The sequence below is a fragment of the Lepeophtheirus salmonis genome, chromosome 1 (genome assembly GCF_016086655.4).
Source record: "Lepeophtheirus salmonis chromosome 1, UVic_Lsal_1.4, whole genome shotgun sequence".
Lineage (NCBI taxonomy): Eukaryota > Metazoa > Arthropoda > Copepoda > Siphonostomatoida > Caligidae > Lepeophtheirus > Lepeophtheirus salmonis.
Window position 1 is genome coordinate 27,689,487 of NC_052131.2, and position 13,306 is coordinate 27,702,792.

A 13,306-nucleotide genomic window follows, 5' to 3' on the forward strand; every position below is an offset into this window, starting at 1 on the left:
CATGTTGGGGAAAAAGAAATATAGTATTTTCCCCCTCTTTTTTATAAAATCTTAGTAAATCTTGTTCATTATGCTGTAAAGGTGTAAGTGTATACTACAAAAAAAAAATTTGTACCTTATTGCACTTGACCGGTTCAGTCGTGATTTATTTTTCGTCGAATATGGAGGTATCAAAGGAAGAAATTCGGCATATTTAACATTTTTACTACCTGATAGGGATAAACGTGTCGAAAGGGACAAAGAAAACTTGTAATGTATATGGAACCGAATTATTCCGGTTTGTGTTGCACATAATTGATTCGACCGACATTTTTTCATTTTTTTCACTCAATTGAGACCTCTACTGTGAACAACTCGACTGTTTGAAGCTGGCGATATAACAGGAGCGTCCAGTATTGTTGAATAGTAGACAACAAGACATCAATATAACGCCAGCCGTACGCATCTTTAATGACACGCCAGAAGCCCTGAAAGTTCGGAAAGGAAGTTCTTATGTATCCAAACTACAATCTGGACCTAGTAGAAAATTACTACTACCCTTTTTTGTCTATTGCTAACGTAATGGTGGGTAAAAATTTGTTTTCAATAGAGGCGTTTCAAAAATTGGTTGTTCAACTTTTTTGCCAATATGCAGACTGGCTTCTAAGAAAAAGTCAATATGAATTTGGATTCTTGTTGGCAACAAGTAATCAAACAGAAAACGGCATACTTTGATTAAATTGGAGGATTGTAATACTTCTTTTAAAGCTGGGATTCCCAAAATTTTTCAAGCTGGATCAATGTAGTTTTTGGGTACATTCTACAAGTTTGCCTGCACGCCATACTTTATCTTTCTTTCTCGAAATTGGAGACAGTGACAGCAAATAGTCTAAGATTAATTATTGCGGCCTGTTAATAATACTGAAATAACTTTCAAATGTGGAATACATTATTTGAGTACGAGGAGAGGGATATCGACTCAAGCAATCATAATTGCTCGAATGAAATGCTCATTGAATTTGATGACAATTAAGTTTCTTTTCAGGATACCAATTACGTTCATCATGTAACTATACTGTAATGGTTCATGGTAGGTACAAGTAAAAGTTGTTGTGATTTTCTTAATTAAATGTTATTTCCTGCAGCCTCATCCCTCAGTCAACGGATAAACTCCTGCACATAATGTGACCTTCCATCCATTTACTTTCATGATCATCCAAAGTGCTAACTATCCGAATATCTCGAAAAGGTCGAGACCCCTTTCCTCCTAATCGAATTATATATTCTTCGCTTATTAAAGTTATTTCCTTATTATTAAAAGGTTGCAATAATTGAACTTCCGATATTCATTGTCGTTGTCTCCATTTTCAATATAAAAAGAGAAAGTAAGCTGTACGGGACAACTTTTTCAGAGATATTAACAGATTTCACATGTATATATAAAATAATAATTGTATATAAACACTCATCATATATAACTAGAATAAATATATAGTATATTTTACCCTATATCAAATAAATTAGTATATCTGATTTCCTGTTATTAAGAATTTCCATGTTTGATGTTAAAAATTATTTAAATTATTAAGGAATTCGTTTGTAAATATATTTACTTTTAACTAATTGACGATAAAATAGTATAAGTTATGAAATCAAAAAAGTCATGGTTATAATAGAGAGGTTCTGTGATTTAAAAAGAATAGTTTATTCAGATGTATAGTAATCCATAGATAGAGTCAAATCTTCTAAGATATTCAGCAATTGTATTATTTTGTGGAAAATAAAAGACCAAATGAAATATTTTATTTATTGAAACCCATTTTTAACTTTTTGAAAAAAATTAGAGAACAATAGTCTGGATTTCTTTGATAAAAAAATGATGCAAAACTAAAAAGTAATGGTTTATATTTAGGTAAGTTATAGTATTCCATAAAAATCAGATTTGAAGGCAATAAGAAATGTTATTTGATTTAGCATTTTGTTATTAATTCTGTGATGCTAATATTTCCTATATTTATTCGACAGCAACACAGTAATCAGAACTTTTCGACAGAAATTACTACAACATTTTCTGAGCTTCTTTTATTTCATATTATGATGTTGCGACATACAATATTATATGGATGGTTCATGTCAGATTTATGAAACTTCTTCAAACGATAGTTGAAACATTTAAGTATGTGAGAAAGTTTAAAAAAATAAAATTTATCAAATAATATACCTATTATTTAATTATTACTTATAGATTCCCTTCTCTCTTGCAAAAACAAAATGAGGTCCCCCTACAACTTTTTTAACATATCTAACACTAAGTAATAGTCAAACTAAAGAAGTAGATGATTTTTTATTTTTCCAAAAAGATAGAGTCTTGTAATTAACTTCTTGGGCTGCCTAATCTAATTTTTGGAAGAACCATTTCACGTCAAAGAATACTTTTGATTAAATTATCACTTAATGTCGTTTTCATAATGTCAGCAATAATAATGAGAAATAAAGATGAAAGAAATTTGTCAACAGTTGACAAAATTTTGTCTCAAGTCCTTCTCTTTAGTAGCCCTTAGCTACACAAATAATATACAAATATGACCGGAACAAATCAAGTTACATCAACAAACCTTTTTTTTTTTCTTCTAATATTGGAGATTGTGATTCCTTTTTGTGAACTGAATAAAAAGATTCGTTCGCTTAATCATTTCTAAATCTAAGGTACCCCCTCTTCCAATAAAAATACATTGGTACCATTTTTGGGAATGATCCAAACTGATATTTTAAAAACCTGTATAGAATCAATATATCAAATTCAAATTTTGAAAACACACAACCTCATCAAATTTTCAATTCTACTATCTCCATCAGTAAAATTTTAATTGGTCCTTGGAGCAAATATGATTGTAATCTCTACTAGTAGAATTATTGATTCTCTTAGTAGATATCATGGTCGTAATCTGTCTACTAAGACAGATTACGAGCATGATATCTACTAGGAGAATCAATGATTCTACTGGATTTCAATCTTTACTGTCACAGATACAGTAAAAAAAATCATAGCTAGAAAACGAACTTAGATGCTTAGCAGTTTCTGGAATAACTTTTTTTCAATATAGTCAACATTTTTACAGAATTATGTACTTTAAATTCATGTAATCCATCGAAAATGAAATTAAATAACACTTTTACACTTGAACGAAGGAAAAACCACGGTGTAACTCATTTCTAAAGCATAAAAAGGATCAAATAAGTTAGTAAAATGGATATCAGTATTCATTTTACTCGAGACTAGTAGACCTAATATTTAACTATATAAATCTAAAATCTCCAAATTACTTTTATATTTTGTAGAAAAAAGTTATTTTTATGTCAATTCATTTCCTTATTATTTTTTTTTTCAAGAATTGTCTCTGCTGATGTTTCCCATTAACAACTATGTAGGTTTTATCTTGTGTATGATAATCCTTCAGGTCATTGTTACTAAGGCAAGGGCCAAAGCAACAAGGATTTGAAAAGAGAAGGTAAAACTAAAAAAAATTAAGACTAACACTCGATTTCATTGTTGGTCTCTGCCCTCATCAAGTAGTGCTAACTAACTTTATGACCACCTTATAACACAAGGGCTTAACAAAGAAAACAAGTTTTTTCCGTTAAAAATTGTCTTTTTTTAAATAAGTTATTATTATTATTTATTTATTTTTAATTACTTTATAGAGTGAAGTTCCTATAATACTTTTCAAGTCGTTGCTTAGGCTGAACAGTATTTTTCCATTAAAAGCAGTTTAAAGTTAAAACACAATTATTATTTTTATCCATTAGCCTCGTCTCCTTCGATTCCCCGTTTTAAATATAAAACCAAGACTGTTGCATAAAATAAAAGTTGTACCTATGTTATTAAGTTGTTTATGCTAAGACACAAAAACCCTCGATATGAAATGGAAAATTGGCGTCAGTCTAAACAATGTGAAACATATGGCAAGGAGGAAAAGGGACCAAGTAAGCCTCAAGAGGAAATTAAGATCAAGAACAACTTCTTTTGTTCGAAAGGACGTCTTTATGGAAGAGATTTGAACTCAAAGACAGACTCAACCATGTCAGTCAGAGTTCATGCATACTAGCTACCTATAATACCATCAGGAAAGCTGTATAATGAATCGGATAATTATATATATTCCAGCAGGCAGGTGTACCGAAAACACAGCGAGAAAAGTGAACTGACCAACTTTTTTCACATTTTTAGACAAAGGAAAATGGTCTCAATCATCTCGAGATCCCAATCCCACTATTTTTTGTGAAGTATCATGAAAAGGAAGATCAACACCATTCCTCATCCTAATTTGGAGATATTAAAGGTAACCATCGTGGAGGAATGGGCTGATTATCTAGAGGACAAGATAGTGGATGCTTGAAGGAGTTTCCTTCCCCGTGTACAGGTTGTCGTCTCCCTAAACAGATCATAAATTGAATTTAAAAAAAATAATGGTCATGCAATTCTAAAAATGTTTTGTTTTTTGCAAACCTACCAAAAAATTAAAAATTATGGCCAATTTTTTGTGACGTCATTGTATCTTTTTTGTGAAGCTATTTTTGAGTGTATCTTTGAATTACTTGATCAATAGTTTTTAAGTTCATAATCTAAAATTGATCACAGTTTTTCTCTGAGTCTTTAGATTTTAAAAAAATCAGGGATTATAATAATTTCTGACTTTCATCGTTTAGAGTCTTTTTTTTCTCCATTAAAGCAATACCTATATTAAAAATACGATTAGTACAAGTTATTATTCTTAAGGAATGGGGAATATCATAGAAAAATATTAAACTAATCATTTAAAAAAATATTTATTTGAAAAATTATGCATTCCCAAGGACTTTTGTTCCATTTTGTATTTTTAAAGGATCCCATTTTGAAATATTAAAATTATATACTCGTTGTGAATGGATTGCTTTATAGTTTCGATCCTGTTATCTCATTTCCAGTCCATTCTACTCCCTTATGGAATCTGGTAATTTTCTACTTATAAATTCTCCTCCCGTCGTCCCTCGTGGAATTCGAAATCCAAAATTTGAGCATCTTTTGAGATGGATGATCAAGTTGGAAGTATTCTCCTTCGATTGCTTAGATTTTCATTTTATGGGGTATGAAGTCATAAAATTGACATTGAAATTAGAAAAAATATTATGATAATGTTGACTATTTGCTAGTTCATCCCAATAATTAATGGGATCACTAAAAAATGGAGCAAAAATCCTTAGAGATACATATTTTTTTACATCTTTTTTAAAATTATACATTGAATATTTTTCTTATAATATAAGCCATGATATTCCTCATCACTTTGTATTATACATAAGTTATAAGGGTCTAAAGAAGAGTGTCGTTTTTCATCATTTTTCAGAATAAAAAGGGAAATATATCGAGTTCAGAACTAGATCCAGAATCAATAAAACACTTTTTAGTCATAAAAACACTTAAACATAAGTTTTATTTATCTTACTTTTAATTTGGTGATTTATTCAGGGTAAAAAATGACTCTAAACGATAATAGTCCTGAATTACTATAATCTCAGATATTTCAGAATTCATATGACTGAAAGAAAAAATGAGATCAGTTTTAGATTCTTCATTCATAGATAAATTTCATTTCTGTCTTAAATTCGTTTGTCCTAACTCCCCCTCCCTAAAAATTATTAACACTGTTATACAATTATTTATATAAATTGGTTTATTATATATCTCTTGTACAAAAGTTACAAATTGTTGAGTTTCAAGTACAAGTTACAAACTAGAGATGACTAATTTAAAATGAAGGATTTACAGTACTTAAGAAGATCATGCAATAAATGAATATCCCCTTTATTAGTGCTGTAATTTTTGACTATTTTAATACAAATAGGTATATAATTATTCTGTGGTACATTAGAAAGTTCAAATATTCACAGTCAATACTCATAAATACATAATTACCATGTGATTTTAACAAACCAAAATGTAATGATAGTCTTGCTAACTAGAATGACCAATGTTGTAATTAAATAATAGAATTTAAGACGAATAAATTGGAATTTGTACAATTTCTTTGTACAAGCTGCAACTTTCAAACACAACGTCCCCGATGTACACTATAATAATATCTTTATATATATATAAAAAAGCCATATTTTCTCGAAAGTAATTAAGTACATTAATTTATTTTCATATCAATTGTTTTAATAGGAAATAAGGTGTAAGGGATATTTACATAGATCCAGTTTTAGTACAATGATGAATGGACAACTAAAGTTGGAAAAAATTTATTATTTGTATGGAAAAAAGACATTTAATAACTATAATTATAGTCGTACAACACAAAATATAAGTGTACAAAACTTTGATAATGTGTAAATATATACTTACAAATTACATCCGTTTTTATACTATTCCCTGTTGTTTAAAAAAAGTATCGACACGTCATTCATTGTCAAATGTTAATATTTGATGAATACTTCAATGAGAATTACATATACAAATAGATTTTCAAATTAAGTGAAAAGTTTAGTAATTTAATACTATTGACAAATAATTTATAAGAACTGTTGAATAAATGTAGTAAAAATTGAAGATGATTTTCAATTTGAATTACTATATTTTAAGTAGTGTTTTTTTTGTTTGTTTTTTTTCAAATAAAAAAAGTATAATTTATATCAATAAACAGTAAGACTTTAATAATATTTTATAACTTCTCCATGTATTTATTAATTATATGTAGAATGTAAAAAGGCTTAATTAAAGAAACTCTAAGGGCAGAGTTGATAGACCAGTTTCAAATATTAAATTTTTGGGAAAAAATTCAAAAATTAAATTTTTAGAAAAAAAACATTTGGAAAATTAATTTTGAAATATTAAAATTTTTAGAAAAAAAACATTTGGAAAATAAATTTTGAAATATTAAAATTTGTAGGAAAAAAATCAAAATTTATCATAAATTAAACTTATTTTTTTTAATTTGAAAAATTAAATTTGTTGTAAATAGATTTAAAAAACTCAATTTTAAATATTAAATTTTTTGGAAAAAGTGTTTCTCTACAGATGGGAGTCAAAATATCCAAATAGAGCAATCGACAATTTTTAAAATATCACAATATAAGATGACTATTTTTTTCCTTTTATATATTTGTCGTCTTTTTTTATTAGAGTCTCTTTAGTTTTGATCATTCAAAACTTCAAAATACATTCACATAATTACAAATATCATAAAGAAAATTAAATATGTTTCTATTATATATTTCTCCAGCAATGATTTGATAAACAGATACAACTGTTGTTTTTTTATAAAGTAGGTATAATTTTTAATTGATTCGTCTTTTGTTTGGCCCTTTATAAAATTATTTATCATCAATCTGTATAAAATAATTACTGATCAATCAATACAATGTAAGACTGGTTTTTATTTTAAGTGGTAATTCGAGTTCTTCATGATGAAGAATCCACGCAAAAATAATTAATGGATCATTGAACAAATAATTTTGAAGCCAGGGAGAAATGATATATTATGAAATATATAACGCAATATTTTAAATCCTCACTTAACCTCTGTATTTTTTAAATATATTTAATAAATAAAACTCGTATATATATTAATTATCCTACATAGATAGTATTAAAATAATTTATGATTGTGTGTGTTTGATTTATGTCCAGCTTAAAAACAATGATAAAACGTATTTATTTCAAAAACGGAGACAAATAAAAGTTGTTTAGAATTTTGATATAAGTAGGTAAAGTTATGTTTAATTCTGATCAGACAAGATTCCTGGGTTCTGGAGGACAAGTTTGATTATCCTCTTTGAAAATAAGTCGATTTTTTCCCTAAAACAAGATCGATTCCCCGTGTCTCAAAGTTTCTTTAAGGTATGGATTGTCGATTCGAAACTACGGCAAAAAATTAAAAATCCAAAAAACCAACTATTTTATAAATGGAAAAAGGGAGATTGTATATTAAACAACAATTATAAAGGGGAATTAATAGGAAGATTAACGATTTAATTTTAGCAAGTATCTTCAATCTTCATTATGGCTGAATAAGGAACATGGCTAGTTAACAATGGCAATGCATATAAATAAATCACAAGGTCAAACTTTTGAATAAACTGCTGTATAAAATTATTATTTTGATATGTTTGATATTTTTAAGAGTGTCAAAAGGGGGTGGATGTTTGATTATATTAACATCAAATCGATAGAAACAACAAAAGTGTTGTATACAAGGAGGTTTTAGAATATTACCTATTATATCATGAAAGTTTATAATAAATCGTTTTAGTTTAGAATTTTAACATAAACAAGCTAAATATAAATAAAATCTTCTCTTATTTTTCATTTGCTATATTTAAAATACAGTATTCGTGCAATTTTTTTTTTTTTTTTTTTTTTTTTTTGGTTTCAATAAAAACTAAATGTTTTATTATGCCTTGAGATATTAAATAAATATCTGAAAATTAATATATCAAATATTTACGTAGGATAAGTTACGCATCATCGGACACATTGAAGAAGTGTTTATGTTCATATACTTAATATAGATATCGTGCGTTGATAATTGATAAATATGTTTTTAAAAAATTTTGTATCAAAATATATTCATTAAAATATCATTAAAGATTTATAAACACTATCAAAAAATGCCAAAATTTATAAATTCGGACAAGTTTCAAATCAAAAATTTTAATTTTGGACGTCATTCGAATCATGTTTCTTAATTTCAGACACCATGAAATAGCAAAAATATAGATAAAATAAATATACATAGGAGTGCAGATGTTGTTTGAATATGTATCTCATGGGTGGATAAAATTCGAAATATAACGGACCTACTCTTGTACGCAGGGAAATCCTTGATTATTTGTCAATCCTTGAGATAAAGGATCCCATATTATTTTATACGAACGAATGGAAGGAGGAACAGCCACACGGTATATAAATTAAAAGAAGAAATTAGAAAAAGAAGAATGATCATTCCTCCTTTTGTCGTATTAATAATTTAAAAAAATTATAAAGTATCATGTCTGTGTTTCCAACTCCGTCACGGGGAAGAATATAATGGAATCAGTTCTGCGATATGATACCATGTATTCCATGGATACCTCCAATATCCGATTCACTGTTAAATCTCTACTCGGATTTTAACTCTAGAAAAGTATCTATGGAGTCTTTCGGAGTCCAAGTTGCTTCCCTTCAACTCATGGAACCTCGGAAAATAATCAACTTTGCCAATATGATCCTATATTTTATTGAGAATATTCCATGTCAAAATCTATATTAATTATCATCCTCATAATATGTTGGATCCATTATGAAGAGGAATTGTCTCTACCTCTAAATCCTTCATTTACTTCAGCAATCAAGAGTTAACATTTATATTCCGATAGATTATGTTGATGTTATGGCCTTTTACATTCTTTGGTTTCATTTATCAATAATAATTATGAATTACTAAACCATTATCTGCTTTATACATCTTTGCATTGCCGTTCTACAAAATCCAAGTATCCTCTTTGTTGAGAAAGGTTTCATTCACTAACTTGGAAGATCCATGTTCGATTTATTAATAAGCAAGGAAGTCAATGGACTACCTCGTCCTCGATAACTCTAATGTATTTAAGAATATAAAATGAAGCTGAGCTCCTACAGGATTAAAGAACTAATAAATTACAATTTGCCACTCCGTTATTGCTAAATTCAGTTTCTCATTGATTCAATGATTAAAAACTGTTTTCATATTGTCTAATTTATTGTTTTATTAATCAATTAATTTAATATTATAAAATACCATTCATAAAGGAATTAATTTGAGTTCGTAATTGATTAATTAGTTCGAATATATTGCCTTGCTTGGGTAATAAACCATTGGAAAAAGGTATTCTGTCGTTTTCTCATATTTTTCCCTCAATAAAAGGTATTCATCCAAATGACTTCAAGATTCAACTTCCACCATGAATATGCTTCAAGGGGAATAGTCGCGATAATCTAGTTAAACTTAATGTTAGTATGAGCACCTCTAAAGGTATCTATAACAATTATTTATACTTGAAAACGTAATGTTAATAATTATTATTATTTAGCAAATAATATGACAAAAATCCAGCAAATAAATAAAATACTAATGTCAAAACTCCTATTGAACTCGAACATGGGAATTTTTGTTTCTCAAAAACCATTCCATCAATCGATTCGAAATTTAACAGGATTATTTAAAAATGTGTGATAATTAAATAACAATCTCTTCTGATATTCTTGGTTGAAGTACTAATGAATTGTTACGAGTTAACTGTTAAGTGTTCGACAATTTGGAACGTCCGACGATGCGTAACTTAAGAGATTTAATAAAAAGGAACAATAAAATATTAAGAATAAAATACAAGAAGATACAATTAGTTGAAAAGAGAATTATTCAATTTAACTATTTTACAATATCAACAAATTATGACAAAACACCAAAAATGATACTAAGATTCCCCATTCCTTATATCACATTAAAAAGAATCCCTTGGTTCAAACAATCTTTATGTCTATGATAACACGAATCAAATGAGAATCTTCCATCCTGGCCAAATAGATAAGGGAAGCTTGTGCTGTCTTTGCCTATGCTGATTGAACATAATAAACGCTTCAGAAATGAGTAGCTAGTTATTATGTCAAAGGTATATAAGTATAAATATAAACTCTATACCTTAGATTTGAAGGATAAACGTAGAAAATTATCTTGATTCAGATCATGCTAATGTCTTACACAGGTCTTGAAATGATCGACGCCCATGAAAGATACATTGATGTGACAATAGATATTCTTCATTTACTTAATAGATAGATGGAGCTTAATTCCTTCGTCCATGATGATTGACAATTTCATAACAACGAGAACAAGCTTCATTGAGAGAATGCCGATGTTGTTTACACAGATTCCATTTTGTATCATATGTACTCATTGTACTAATTGTCAATATAATACACATATATTAATATACTATAATATTAATACATAATAATATAGACTCATATCTTTTTTTTTTGAATTGTCTTCCACTTTTTCCAATGGCAGAAGAGACTAAAAAATAATAAGAAAATCGGAAGCCATACTTGAAGTGTCTAGAATTATAATACATCTTTTTTTTCTCTGTTCCTCATTCGGTCTTTGATTAATTAACTCTATTTTTCTTCTATTGATCTTATCAGTTCTTATATGCGTATATGATTCCATAGAATATTTAAAGGGATTGATGTATTTTTGAGCCGGTAGGGAATTATTTACGAGGTTTAAAGTCACTATTACAGACTGATGTTATGGGAATCTGCACAATGCATTATAGTTCCATTAAAGTAGATGTTATTCTCTTCTAAAGAGATGAGATTAAAATAGATGTGAAGATAAAATATCCAAACGTTATTAATAGGATATTATTTGCTGAGGTTAAATGATGGGTGTAAGACAATAGTATGGTCATTTTGTACCACATTTATCAATAAAGGTTTCAGTTCCTGAGGAATTGCTGAAAAAGGACGCACGGTCTTATCTCGCTAACACAAAAATGCCCTATATATTTTGTTGTCAGCTGTCGATTCCCTAATACGTTATTGATTAATCCAATGAATTCTTAGCTATCTTCGTTTTCAAGAGGACAGGAATAAAATTTCTTGTTGATCTCTTGTCGTTCATCTAATATGTTCATTAGCCATTTTATTATTTTTATAAGGAAATTAATATACAAATGCAAATGTATAACTACTATTTTAATAAAATATTACTAAATATTATCATACAGTGTCAAATAAAATACTATGTAAATTTTAACAATATGTAAATCATTTTAAAAATGGTGGAAAAATAATATGACAAAGATAGTCTGGGATTACATAAGATATAAAGTGCAATTGGTATGATTGACTTATATGGCTAAATACCAGATGATTTTGTTTCTTTTCTTTTTTCTGTTTCTTTTTGAAGGTATTAGGGGTTAGTCATAAACGCTGTGGTTCCTTTTTTTTTTTTTGTGATAAAATAGCCAGTTTATTTAACGCTCTGTTACTGAAATGGGATATTTTAGACCTGCAGATTAAGAAAAAATGCTTCTTATTCCTTTAAATCTACATTAAATACCAAATACTTTTCAATATGCTCCTGAAACATCAAATCTGAATATATACAATTCTTTATTTATCTTGGTATATCCTTGTTTAAGATTTATTCACTAATTTTTAATCGAGATTTACCTTACCATTAAAAAAAAAGGTTGCAAATATACATATCAAAATACAGTGAGAATAATTCTTAAAACTTTACCTTCTTTATTTTTTGTTCCTATGAAACAGTCGTTTATTTGTCAAAAAATTATTTTTTTAGAAAAACGCTATTAATGGTTGGCATGGCCTTAAACACCAAAAAATCTGTTTTAAAATCCTTTCTTGAGCCATAAAGACCTGCATGAAAAATTTCAGCAAAAATGTATTAAATAGTTTAGGTGTGATTCCCAGACAAAAATGCCAACACACACAAATGTATAGCTACGCTTTTAATAAAGTATGACATTAATACTGTAGACTTAGATAATGTCTACCATTTAATATATTGATAATGTATTAGTAAATTATTAAAGTTGTATGATATATGTAGTATTTTAATTCATTTTTACAGGTGCAAAAAAATAAAATGGTTAAAAAAGTGATACAAAATATAAATGACGCAATTATTTTAATCATTCAACTGTGTAATCATGCTTCAAAACAAGTATTTTTTGTAGTAAAAACTTTCTTATCACGATGGATAACTCTCTTCTTTTTTTTTCTTTTTTTCATCTCCACATAATTGAAAAATATTGATTAATTTATCAGTTTGATGTTTTCCCAAAGTTTTAATCAAATACAACTGCCTCCCATTACATATAATTATATGAGTTTTAATTTTTTTTACCAATACTCTAACCGTGTTTTAAAAAAAGAAGGATGTTCATTAAATAAGACTAGCCAATATAATTATTTTATTTTTAAAAAGGGCTTACATGGGCTATTGGAAAGAAGTTAATATTATAACTTTTTTTAAGATAATATTATTTTAATATAACATTTCTTTCTATTTCTAAAATTACCTTCTTTTTTTTTTAGAAAAGGTCAATCCTTTTTCTGTTCTTTAAATTTTTGTATTCTGTCTCCTATGTCATCCCTGGTATTATTCAATCTACATGGCCTAATCTAATTTGTGATTGTCCCTTTAAAAAAATTGATTTTTAAAATAAATACTTTTGACGAGGTATTTGATACCTTGATAGGTAAATTATAACAATAATTTTACAATAAATTCAAAATATTGAA

General features: G+C 27.7%; 1 protein-coding gene and 1 long non-coding RNA gene across 7 annotated transcripts in view; both read right to left on the bottom strand.

The window, feature by feature from the left end:
* LOC121121967 (uncharacterized) overlaps positions 1-13,306 on the bottom strand; it is a 177,296-nt gene that overhangs the window by 82,775 nt on the left and 81,215 nt on the right. The gene's annotated exons all lie outside the window — the stretch shown is intronic.
* Positions 10,375-11,551, bottom strand: LOC121126075 (uncharacterized). The gene is made up of 2 exons (XR_005866814.2): positions 10,674-11,551; positions 10,375-10,590 (listed from the first exon to the last, which is right to left on the bottom strand). It is a non-coding gene; the product is annotated as an uncharacterized lncRNA (long non-coding RNA).